General features: G+C 38.5%; 1 protein-coding gene across 8 annotated transcripts in view; it reads left to right on the forward strand.

Moving 5' to 3' along the window:
• The first annotated feature begins 342 nt into the window (after nucleotides 1-342).
• The window catches only part of cdon (cell adhesion associated, oncogene regulated), a 382189-nt gene continuing 369818 nt past the window's right edge, over nucleotides 343-12713 (forward strand). For 7 of the 8 annotated variants that reach the window (XM_060923509.1, XM_060923515.1, XM_060923516.1 and 4 more), the window contains exon 1: nucleotides 343-695. The gene's annotated coding sequence lies outside the window, so the exon portion shown is untranslated. Of the gene's footprint in view, nucleotides 696-10120; nucleotides 10225-12713 lie in introns of all 8 variants that reach the window. The other variant, XM_060923511.1, reaches the window with a different exon arrangement.

Here is a 12713-nt window from a genome sequence, read left to right on the forward strand (position 1 = left end):
GCATTTTCAGTTAAATAAACCGCACTTGACTATGCATTTGCTACTGGACAACAGGTATATTTAGGAGAGTCCATGAAAAACACATGTTCTTTTAATGGATCTCCCCCCCGCGGAATAAAGAAGGTTTGAGAGGCCTTCAATATTGTTTTGCTGCTGAAAGTTTGCTAAGCCAGTGACTGTCGGGCACCCCCCTCCTTTTTCTACTCCGGCACTGCCCTGTTGTGGGCTTGCGGGGTTGGAACATTCCTGGTTTGACGACCAGCCTGCGCGTTCGCTGCCATGATTTGCTGAGCAATTCGATCCTCACCTCGAGGGTGTGCGCGTGCGCGGAGGTGGGGGGGGGGACGACAACTGCAATGCGAGAATGAGAAAGCAGCATAAAAACTAAAGTGAGCGGTCCGTGTAGTATGTGTTGCGTGTGAGCTACTTCACTTGAGTTTTATTTTTCTGCTTCACTTCGCCTAGTTGACTTTGTACTCCATGAGCTACGCTGCCTATCAACTCAGCCGTGGCTACCTAAAACGAAAGAGGATAGAGAAACTCAAACTGTTCACTCACTCCCCCCCCCCCCCGCCCCCCTTTACCGATTGCCTTGCACATCGTCTGTAATGGAGGGTCCGGTGCGGACTTGCTTCTTTAAGAATACTTTTTTTTGTTAGGGTGTCCGGTTCTCTTCGTTTTCCCTCCTTCAAAAGGTAAGAGCAGGAAAAGTTGCTCAGGTTGCATACTTTGAACACAAACTCTCACAAACAAAACATAATACACATTTTACGCAGACTTATGGGAAGTAAGAACTAGACTTTTGTAGTCAATTTATTACAGCTTTTTCTTATTTTACGCATTGTACACTTTAGACAAACGTGTATATTTATGTATTCACTGTAAGTTTACGGAGCTGAACAGTGTAAATTCCCTGAACACTAACTTCCCTGAACAGTGTAACTTCTCGGCTATAACTTCTCGGTCGTCCGAGTGAAAATGTTTTGTATTTTCATTCGCAAGATCTAGAAGTTACACTGTAGTCCTTTCAACTTCTGCAGGTAAGTAATTGTTATAACACCTATGTTGAGAGACGAAGAAAGCTGTTTACTTTGCGAGTGAAAATGTTTCTATATTTTCATTCCCAAGATCTAGAAGTTACAGCCGCGGTCATGGCGCCCCCCCCCCCTTTTTTTTTACTGCACTTTTTTTTTTTTTAAATGAATTTAAAAAAAAAAAGTGCAGTAGAAAAGGGGGCGCCATGATTGCGGCTATAACTTCTCGATCTTCTCATCTCAGATTTGAATACAGCAACACATGAATAGGGCGAATGATGGCAATTAATGACAGTCTGTAGATACCCTTAGCCTATAAGTTTGAGCTTGCTTTAATTATTTAGCCGTTGTTAGACCCTGAAAAGGAAAACATAGCCTATATTTTTAACATTAGTCTATTGTATTAATTATCATCAGTACGTCACAACAAAACGCGCTCTGAAATATTTTAATTGTGCAAACATTTATTATTATTATTATTATTATTATTATTATTATTATTATTATCCAAGTCTGGCTATTGACCACAATATTGTTGCAGATCTGATCACTGGACTAGACCTGAAATAGAATACCCGTCAGCTTTAGAAAATGGCAAAATCGTTTTACTGAAGAAACAATAATTAGAAATAATTATTGCTGTAGTTAATATAGAAATATGGATATATCTTTAGAGACAGCAGCGGGAACTGATATCAGAATAAAGGGTTTGAGTCTGCAGCAGCTTTTCTTTACAAAAGTGATTTCTTTGCTGTAAGTCACAACCAGTGATTGCTTCACCATGAAAATGATGGTGAAAGTTAAGCTATTAGAGATATTTGAGATAACATACTTAAAAAACCCAGTACTAATACTCAGAAAATAAAGAATTAATTGAATAGATAGGCTACTCCATTTTCAATATATTCTGGTGATATTTAATATATATTTTGTAATTTTTCTGGAGAAAATGTTAAAACAGTAAAAAAGTATGTATGTAATTCAATAACAAGGAATCTATGTTGATGTAACTGTTTCTTTTCTGAACACAGCAAATTTGCCATTTTGCTGCATCTTGGCAAGTTCACATATAAAAATATTGACATTTTAGTCTTGAATAACATGATTATAATGCTATATTTGTAAACCAAATATATACACAGAGATTATGGACAATTTATAATACATAAGTACTAGTTATACATTAAAATATTTGCATGGTTAATTCACGGATTCAGATTGTGATGGGTGCTGTAAGATTTCTCTAACAGAACTGCTTCTGCTAAAGAGCGAAAAAGTGAGATACTTTATTGCTCTTTTACCAGTACAGTATAATTTTGTAAAGCTATGGGTTTAAAGCTATAAATGTATATGAGGGAAGATATTTAGGCAATATATATGTTTTGTTTTCAATTATATGGTGGAATAATTCACACTTGTATTTCACTGATTCACTTTAAATCATCATGCTTCAATAAATGTAAAAGCAGAAACATAAACTAGTAGGTAGAACAGAAAATTCTACTATGCTCATGTTATAAAAGTTAGAGAATCCAGCCATTTCTGTATCACAACAGCTCACCTGCTAATGCTCCTGCTAATTTGAAAAGGCATTAAAATTAAACATGCAGTACACACTATTGCTGTGGAATTATTTCCAAATGAAAATTGTAGTAACCTTTAAAAAAATTAGCATTTAATAATAAATAAGCTGAATTGTTTTAATTTTACTGCCAAAAATGAAATGAGCATGACAGCAGTATACAGTGTTGAAATTGGATAAATTCATGAATGATGGCTTTGTTTTCTTAAGCAGATAAAGTCAGGAGACAATATCATAATTTTATCATGAACCTTTGGTTTGAAATTTACCAAGAGAAATATTTCAATAACTGTCTCTTAGAAACATCATACATTTAATATATCTTTTAGCACCTCTTTTTCGACAGACTTGGATAATAAAGTGTAAGATGGATTGTTAAAAAAAAAAGACTGTTGAATGTTTTTCATCTTTATAAATGAAAACGGACCATAAACCCCCAAATCTTTGTGTTAAATTTTCTAGAAAACATACTTTGATCAGGTGACATGGTGGTATAGTAGTTAGCACTGTTGTCTCACAACAAGAAGTCTGGGTTCGAGCCCAATGGTCAGTGGGGGCCTTTCTGTGTGGAGTTTGCATGTTCTCCCCATGTCTGCCTGGGTTTCCTCTGGGGGCTCTGGTTTTCCGCACAGTCCAAAGACATGCAGTTAGGTTAACGTGGGGCGGCCTTGGGCTGAAGTGCCCTTGAGCAAGGTACCTAACCCCTGACTGCTCCCCAGGCGCTGTAGTGTGGCTGCCCACTGCTCTGGGTGTTTGTGCGTGTGTTCACTGCTTCAGATGGGTTAAATGCAGAGGATGAATTTCACTGTACTTGAAGTGTGCATGTGACAAATAAAGGTTTCTTCTCTGTGGAGTTTGCATGTTGTCTGCATCGGTTTCCTTCGGGTACTCTGGTTTTCCCCACAGTCCAAAGAGGTTAAGTTAACTGGTGGTTCTAAATTGACTGTAGATGTGAGTGTGAATTGTTGTTTGTCTCTGTGTGTCAGCTCTGTGATGATTTGGCAACTTGTCCAGTAGGGCTGGGTATCACCAGATACCTCACGATACGATACTATGGCGATATTTTGCCCACGATAACGATAATATCACGGTACAGCGATTCAGCGATAATCGATATATTGCAAGAAATTTCAACCACATCACGATATCTGTGTCACTGAAGAAAATCAGAATTTATTGACCACTGTAAAATTACATTTCACATACATAACTACACACTCTTGCCAGACATATATTTGTCTCTATTCCACTGCTGGCAAAACCAAGAGTTGCTTCACTACAACATACAGAAAATTCCCATTTCTGTGCTAGTATTCTCAACTTTTCTGTAAGCATGGACACATCAGTGCTGCTTAACAAGCAGAATCAAATTGTTTTATGAAAACTTAAAACTTGCACTGCAGACTGCACATACATTTCAGTGCTAACACTAATATCAATTTGTTCTTTGTAAACTTGAGAACATATACCTGAGAACATTTAACTTGTGCTTAGTATTTGTGTAAAGTTTAATCCAAAACCTGTACTGTGAGCACACATTTCAAAACTGCATATTCTTCTTCAGGAAGAGCAACTGGTCAGCATGCTCAGAGGTGAGACAGCTCCTCTGAGAGCTGATTATGTCACCTGCAGTAGAAATTGAATATCTAATTGGAGCGAAACAGGTTTTGCAAAGTGCGTACTCTTTGTCCAGTTCACTGTTTTTTGTTTTTTTTTCTCCTTTCCTTTGGAATCCAAAGTGCCTCCAAACATCTGCCTTAAAGTTCGGCGGCGTCTCTAGGTTTACGTTAACAGCCATGCTTGCTTGTTTTTTTTCCTCACTGCAACCGCCGGGAAAAAAAGAGAAGACAAAGTGTGCCTTGCAGTGAGGTAGCGGCACAGCGACACCTTGCGGAGCGGAGGTGCGGAAGTCATACTGGATTTACAAACCCGTCTGAAACATGATTTATTATTTGAAAAAATATCAATATTCATAATTTGAGTATCGATATTGAATCGGAAGACAAAGTATCGCGATATATCGCCGTATCGATATTTTTGCCCACCCCATTGTCCAGGGTGTACCCTGCCTCTTGCCCATAGTTAGCTGGGATAGGCTCCAGCTTGCCCATGACCCTACACAGGATAAGCAGTTATGGATAATGGATGGATGGACATACTTTGATCAAAATTAAATTTAATTCATACCATCAAGGCTAAAGACATTTCAGTTTACTATAGATTTCATGCATTACTACTACTTTATAAGAGATCATATCAAGAGACAGAATTATTTCAGCTTTATTTACGTCAGATTTTAAATGGGGAAGCCATGGCCTAATGGTTAGAGAAGCAGCTTTGGGACCAAAAGGTCACTGTTTTGATTCCCTGGACCAGCAGGAATTAGCAAGGTGCCTAACCCTCAACTGCTCCCCAGGCTGCTCTGGGTATATTGTATGTCTCTCTGGATAAGAGCATCTGGTAAATGCTATTAATGTAACGTAATGTAAGTGGGTCAAAAGTTTGCATAAACTCTGTTAGCTAATATTCGTTGTCCTTGCTGTTTAACTACTTGGCTTAGCATAAGCTTGCCACAATACTTTGACGGAATTTTTGCTCATTCCACCTTACATAACTGGTGTAACTTGGTTAGGTCCGTGGGCCTCCTTGCTCAGACAGGCTTTTTAAGGTTATTCCACAAATTTTCTGTGAGATTCAGGTCAGGGCTGTGTGATGGCCACCCAATACTTTCACTTTATTGTCTTTAAACCATTTTGGTACAAGTTTGGAGGTTAGGCTCCATGTCCTGCTGGAAGACCCTGTTGTGACTAAGGGTCTTTACACACTGGTGGCATTCTGTCTTTCTCATGTGATTAATTTGCATTTCAATACTTCTTTTTTCAAACTGTCATTTTTGTCCTGAGTACTTTTGCACAGAACACGAATATTACACAGTGAAAAAATTATGCATATATTTTTTTCAGAACAAGGTAGATTTTTCTGAGCTTTTGCACTGTGAATAAACCTATCATGTTATGCAGAATGGACCTCATTTAGTGATGTACATTAATGTAGTAGACAGACCCATGCCCTTTTTGGTTTTGGTTAACTGATTTCCCATAGATAGATAGATAGGTAGGTAGGTAGGTAGGTTTTTAAACATGAAATAGATAACAAATTTTCATTCCCACCTGACAGTATTTAACGGAATGCTGCGGAGTATGAACCATGCGAGACCAGATACAGTGGTGCTTGAAAGTTTGTGAACCCTTTAGAATTTTCTATATTTCTGCATAAATATGACCTAAAACAACATCAGATTTTCACACAAGTCCTAAAAGTCAATAAAGAGAACCCAGTTAAACAAATGAGACAAAAATATTATACTTGGTCATTTATTTATTGAGGAAAATGATCCAATATTGGATATCTGTGAGTGGCAAAAGTATGTGAACCTCTAGGATTAGCAGTTAATTTGAAGGTGAAATTAGTGTCAGATGTTTTCAATCAATGGGATGACAATCAGGTGTGAGTGGGCACCCTGTTTTATTTAAAGAACAGGGATCTATCAAAGTCTGATCTTCACAACACATGTTTGTGGAAGTGTATCATGGCACGAACAAAGGAGATTTCTGAGGACCTCAGAAAAAGCACTGTTGATGCTCATCAGGCTGGAAAAGGTTACAAAACCATCTCTAAAGAGTTTGGACTCCACCAATCCACAGTCAGACAGATTGTGTACAAATGTAGAAAATTCAAGACCATTGTTACCCTCCCCAGGAGTGGTCGACCAACAAAGATCACTCCAAGAGCAAGGCGTGTAATAGTCGACGAGGTCACAAAGGACCCCAGGGTAACTTCTAAGCAACTGAAGGCCTCTCTCACATTGGCTAATGTTAATGTTCATGAGTCCACTATCAGGAGAACACTGAACAATGGTGTGCATGGCAAGGTTGCAAGGAGAAAGCCACTGCTCTCCAAAAAGAACATTGCTGCTCATCTACAGTTTGCTAAAGATCATGTAGACAAGCCAGAAGGCTATTGGAAAAATGTTTTGTGGACGGATGAGACCAAAATAGAAATTTTTGGTTTAAATGAGAAGTGCTATGTTTGGAGAAAGGAAAACACTGTATTCCAGCATAAGAACCTTATCCCATCTATGAAACATGGTGGTGGTGGTATCATGGTTTGGGCCTGTTTTGCTGCATCTGGGCCAGGATGGCTTGCCATCATTGATGGACCAATGAATTCTGAATTATACCAGCAAATTCTCAAGGAAAATGTCAGGACATCGGTCCATGAACTGAATCTCAAGAGAAGGTGGGTCATGCAGCAAGGCAATGACCCGAAGCACACAAGTTGTTCTACCAAAGAATTGTTAAAGAAGAATAAAGTTAACATTGTGGAATGGCCAAGTCAAAGTCCTGACTTTAATCCAATTGAAATGTTGTGGAAGGACCTGAAGTGAGCAGTTCATGTGAGGAAACCCACCAACACCCCAGAGTTGAAGCTGTTCTGTACAGAGGAATGGGCTAAAATTCCTCCAAGCCAATGTGCAGGACTGATCAACAGTTACCGGAAACATTTAGCTGCAGTTATTACTGCACAAGGGGGTCACACCAGATACTGAAAGCAAAGGTTCACATACTTTTGCCACTCACAGATATGTAATATTGGATCATTTTTCTTAATAAATAAATGATGAAGTGTACTATTTTTGTCTCATTTGTTTAACTGGGTTCTCTTTATCTACTTTTAGGACTTGTGTGAAAATCTGATGATGTTTTAGGTCATATTTATGCAGAAATCTAGAAAATTGTAAAGGGTTCACAAACTTTCAAGCACCACTGTATATAACCAGGGCGGCAGGTCTATTATTGTGAAAAGCCTAAGCTGAGACATTAGCTAGTTAGCAACATGGCATAGGTCTAGTGGCATCACATCTTTGTTGAGAGAGTTGTCTTCTTGTTTCTGAACGTGTTTTGTTCAAGCAATGACTGTTACATTTTTGCTTATACAGTGGGACCTGTATAAGCAAAAATACAGGGATCTGTTGACTCGCTCAAGGAAACAAGCATGACCCCTTGAACTACAGATTTCACCCACCCTGCTTACAGACAGCATTAACCACCATGCCTGCTTTCACTTTTTCACTTATTACTTACCTCATTTAAAGCCTGGTTAGTTTGTCTTGTCTAGCGTTTGTCTTTTTTCCATGTGCTCATTGTTTTCCTCACTTCTACTGTTGCGTTTTCATGCCTGGTGTCTTTTTCTTGCTTTGACTGTCCTATATAAAAAGTTTCCATACTGGCATCCATCAGTCATGATAAAAATATTAAGCAGAAATGTCAGAATTCCATTCACTGGAAAGAGAAAGAGAGAGAGAGAGAGAGAGAGAGACCACATTCAAATAACTTTTTTTTTTTTACAGTATATTGTTGTAACTGTAAAAAAAACCCTGTTACTTTTGTTGATGCCATATTGTGTAGTTTACAAATTAAAATTTATCATAGTTTTGTATATATACAAAAACAAGCTTTAGGCTGTTTGCGATTTTGGCTATCCATGTTAGCTCTTGGAACTTATCCCTCATGGATAAGGCATTCTCACTGTATCTGCCAAAGTTTCTTTGCTTGTTGTTTCGAGTTTGCTGCTGGGTACTTTACATTGAGGCAATATGAGTTAGGCTTGGTTTGGTACCAAAATTTTGGGTTCAGTAGGTTGCCTGACATGGTAGAACAGTAACTGTACTAGTTTGGTACCAATGCAATAAATAAATAAATGTCCATACAAACTAATGAAATTAATAAACATAAAGTTTTATTGTTTAAACACTGCATGAAATGAGTGAAAACAGTGACTTCCTGCTTCTGTCTGTCTGTGGGTGACAAGTGTAGAAAAAAGGCTTTATAAGTAGGCTAATTCTGAAAACATCTGACAAAAGTTATTTCGATAGCCTCGTTATTCTTTCATTCATGAATAAGGAGTAGACTGCTAAGTAGGCTAAGGCTACATCCACACCAATACGTTTTTATTTTTAAACAGTGTTTTAAAAATGAAAACAATCTCCATCCAGATGACTGTTTTTAAGTCTGTATCAGAAAAAAATAATCTCCGTCCATACTAACACACCTGAAAACTCATATCACATGACTGTACATGTACACTGAGCATGTGCATGCTGATATAAACAGCTGATGTCATTTGTTTTCCTCTGGGAAAGGGTTATGTGATAGGAGCGTCATGAATCAGGGAAAGACTGATAAGTCTCAATTATTGATGCTGTCGTAGGTGTCTTTGTCATCATTTCCAAACATTTCCGTTTTCACCCGTCTACACTAAAACACTACCTCGTAGTTTTCAAACTAAAACGGGGCCAGGACCGTTTCCAAAAGTCTCCATTTTAGGGGTTTGAAAACGCCTGAGTAGTGTGGATGCCAGGTGTAAATGTAGAAAAAGTGATGCATTTTAAAACTAAAACATATTAATGTGGACATAGCCTAAGAAAACAAACGACAGCCTTACTGCTCTCATCACAGTGGCTGGCTGCCAGCTAGCCCTGTGTAACTTTAGGTCAGCTAAACTTGCGTTACAAGTGGGATAGTCTGTTAGCTAGATCCACAGTGGGAAATATTGTGAATAAGTGTGGACAAAGTTTGGTATCTATCATTTAAACAATCTTATTTACAACCCTAATTCCATACATTTGGGACACTGTGTAAAAGGGAAATAAAAAACAGAATATGATTTGCAAATCATGGAAACCCTATATTTCACTGAAAGTAGTACAAAGACAATGTATCAAATGTTGAAACAGAAATTTTATTGTTTTTTGAAAAATATATGCTCATTTTGAATTTGATTTCAGCAACACGTTTCAAAAAAGTTGGGGACTGGGGCATGTTTACCACTGTGTTTGCATCACCTCTACTGTTAACAACACTGTAAACCTTTGGGAACTGAGGAGACCATTTGCTGTAGTTTTGAAAGAGAAATGTTGTCCCATTCTTGCCTGATATACAATTTCAGTCGCTCAACAGTTCAGGGTCTCTTTTGTCGTATTTTGCGCCGCATAATGCACCAAATGTTTTAAATGGGAGACAGGTTTGGACTGCAGACAGGTCAGTTTAGCACCTGAACTCTTTTACTATGGAGCCATGCAGTTTTAATATGTGCAGAAAGTGGTTTGGCATTGCCTTGCTGAAAGAAGGAAGGCCTTCCCTGAAAAAGAGTTGGTCTGGATGGCAATATACTGCTCTGAAATTTGTATATATCATTCAGCATTAATGATGCCTTCCCAGCTGTACAAGCTACTCATGTCATGTGCACTAATGCACTTTCATACCATCACAGATGCTGGCTTTTGAGCTGTGCACTGATAACAAGCTGGATGGTCATGTCAAGTCAACTTTATTTGTATAGCGCTTTTAACGACAGACATTGTCGCAAAGCAGCTTGACAGAAAATTAAAGACTTTAAACATGATCTAATTTTATCCCTATTTTATCCCCTAATTTATCCCCAGTGAGCAAGCTTGTGGCGATGGTGGCAAGGAAAAACTCCTTCAGACGACATAAGGAAGAAACCTCGAGAGGAACCAGGCTCAAAATGGAACCCATCCTCATTTGGGTGATCACAGATAGCGTGATTATAAATAATTCGCTTCTATAACTGTGTCCTATATAGTCCCAAAGTATAACTGTGTAGCCAGGAAAATCATTATAGTTTTAACATGAAGTCTGTTTTGTCGAAGTTATAAACTGTTCATTGATGGAAACTTGAGTTCAGAACTGTTCATGACAACTGCAGTCCTAAAGTTAGCAAGTCAACTGTAGTCCTCAGGCATAAATATATTACTGTAAGTGTCCAGAGCTATCTTCCAAGTGCAACTTTCGACTGTCCATATGGGGCCATCCTCCACAGGAGTGATGTGTCGAGAGTCCAGCCAGACGTAGGACATCAGGATGGATCAGGCAAGTCTGAGGAGCACAAGAGGTCAGCATCTCTGGTGTCTCAGAATCGATATGTAACTCAGAGAGGGACAGACAGAGGGGAGAGACAGAGGTATGGGGGAGGAGTCCCTCTCCTCTTTAGCCTGGAGGACATGGTGTCTATGATTTCAAAAAACAATTTCTACTTTTGATTTGTCAGATCTCTGGACAATTTTCCACTTCACCTCAGTCCATTGTAAAAGAGCTCAGGCCCAGAGAAGGTGGCGGTGTTTCTGGATATTGTTTATATATAGTTTTAACTTGCATTTGTGGATGCAGTAATTAACTGTTTTCACATACGATGGTTATCTGAAGTGTTCCTGAGCCCACACAGTGATTTCCACTAGAGACATGTGTCTGCTTTTAATGCAGTGTTGCCTGAGAGTATGTAAATCACAGGCATCCAATGCCAGGTTTCAGCCTTGTCTCTTGCATACAGAGATTTCTCCAGACTCTCTGAATCTTTTAATGATGTTATGTATCATAGATGATGTGATTCCCAAATTCTTTGCAATTTTACATTAAAGAACATTATTCTTAAATTGTTGCACTGTTTGCTCACGTAGCAATAAACCCCTCCCCATACTCTTTGGGATGCTTTTTTTTATACCCAATCATGTTACTGACCTGTTGCCAATTTACCAAATTAGTGTTTTTTTTAAGTATGACACAACTTTTTCAGTCTTTTATTGCCCCATCCCAACTTTTCTGATACGTGTTGCTGACATCAAATTCAAAATGAGCATATATTTTTCAAAAAACAATAAAATTTCTCAGTTTCAACATTTGATATGTTGTCTTTGTACTACTTTCAATGAAATATAGGGTTTCCATGATTTGGAAATTTTCATATTCTGTTTTTATTTATATTTTACACAGTGTCCCAATTTTTTGGAATTGGGGTTGTATGTGATCATCATGCACACTTTCCATTCCTGGGATTCTTTGTACAAATTGGGATGTACGTGTATCAAATGTTTCATCCGGTGAGACGTATTGCCTTCTCTTGCCACACACGACTTGAGTCACACAGGTGTAGAAGCGGACTCTGCCTCTCCACTATCACTTGCCATAAAAGCAAAATTATCACCATATCCCACTCAAAGAGCCTTGTTTCTTGACAAGTTTAAGCAGGCTAATGTCACCTAGTTCATTCAGCAGTTGCTGAATCCACAGTGTCTTCCCAAACTCAGCTAGATACTGTAACTCAAAAGCGGTGTGCCATAGTCACTGGCCAGAGGGAGACCTCTTCCATTGCAATGCGTGAAAAACCTCACGTCCGATCGTCTGAGACAACTAAAGTCTGTGCAAGGATGAGTAAAACTTTAATGGTAATCGTCCGATTGGATGATAAAGTTAGTGCTGGCAACCTAAGCAGCACAGGCACACAAGCGCTAAGAGAGCAGGGAACCAGTCTAAAGTAGCTTGTCTCATTTCACGGGAAATGCATTAAGTTTTATTCATCAACACGACAATATAATATATAGATTTAGTTACTGCCTAAAAGCGGAGCCCCCATCTGTTTCTGGGTTGTAGAATTTTCTTATATCCTAGCCACCCTCTTTTGTTTTATTTCTTTACCGGCTAGAACACTGGCCACGAGGTGGTGTGTATGACTGGTAATTACTAACACTGGCCACTAGGCAGTGTTTAGGACTCGTAATTACTATAACACTGGTATTAGTCTAGTAGCCAGCCCTATATGCACCATAATGAACCCAGAAATTGTGACTACAATAAGGTTTTTTTGATTGATTTGGATTGTATGTGGTCTCGAGATGAATTTTAGCTTGGTTGCTAAAAGTTGCACTTTGGGCAATTTTTCTAATTTGAATAATTTATTCATAACTTATTCATAATTAGCAAAAATCTAATTTTTGGTAAGATATGGTTCTTGTGTAGTAAAGGTGGTGATACAAAAGCCCTATTTGGCCAGAATGACTGTCAGGGGTCACTTATTTCAAAATACAGATGTTGCCGTCTGAATTCCAAGATTGCCGCAGAGAGATGTTGATCGAGAAGAGGTACTCCAATATGAACTTTTCGCAGTTCCAGCTGCATTAGTTGATGAATTTGGATGCTTGAGGAAAGGAAACAAATCAATTCTCGTAAAACATCTGGGAGTCA

Source organism: Neoarius graeffei, chromosome 6 (assembly GCF_027579695.1).
Source record: "Neoarius graeffei isolate fNeoGra1 chromosome 6, fNeoGra1.pri, whole genome shotgun sequence".
Lineage (NCBI taxonomy): Eukaryota > Metazoa > Chordata > Actinopteri > Siluriformes > Ariidae > Neoarius > Neoarius graeffei.